This window comes from Nymphaea colorata, chromosome 7, assembly GCF_008831285.2.
Source record: "Nymphaea colorata isolate Beijing-Zhang1983 chromosome 7, ASM883128v2, whole genome shotgun sequence".
NCBI classification, from domain to species: domain Eukaryota; kingdom Viridiplantae; phylum Streptophyta; class Magnoliopsida; order Nymphaeales; family Nymphaeaceae; genus Nymphaea; species Nymphaea colorata.
Window position 1 is genome coordinate 7,879,550 of NC_045144.1, and position 691 is coordinate 7,880,240.

Below are 691 nucleotides of genomic sequence, written 5' to 3' on the forward strand. Positions count from 1 at the left end.
GGTATTTTCCATCAACATATTAAACTGATGATTAACTTCCATCAAAACGGTGCCAAATCAACATGCCAAAATTTAAAGGGCAACTTGTGTGTTATTCACAGTTAAAAGTGAAATACCCCAACAAATAACTGCTCCATAAACTCTCATGCTACAAACAATTCGGTCTCAAGATCAAATAATTCAATCTAAGTAGTCGCTGATAGTAGTTCAGCAACAATGAAAGCTGCAAAAAACACAGCAGCGATACCACTGAAAAACACAGTTTCAATATTGCCCATATGTAATGCTTCGCGTAAAAGTTGAAGAGTTAGGGCAGAGCCAAGGAGGGCGCCTACATGTGCCCTGCCCCCATCTCAAAAAGGAAAAAATTTAAAATTTACATATAAAGTTAGAAATTCCATTGTTCTATACAAAATTTGAAAAATGGTATTTCAACTCCAGTAAAATTAAAAACTTTAATCAGCCTCCTTCGTGAAAAAATTTAGTTTCGCTTTAAAAGAATGAAGGAGGACACTAAGATGAAAGGGACTCGCTAAATTCCCAAGATGCCTCAGCACAAATTGAACCCAAATTCAATTGAATTTGCATAGAGGTCAAAGTAATGGTAAAGCTGATTCCAAGTTAAAGCCAGTCGGCCACAGTTGAGAATAAACCAGCTGCCTTTGAATTAGGAGCAAAATTAAGCCCTTAA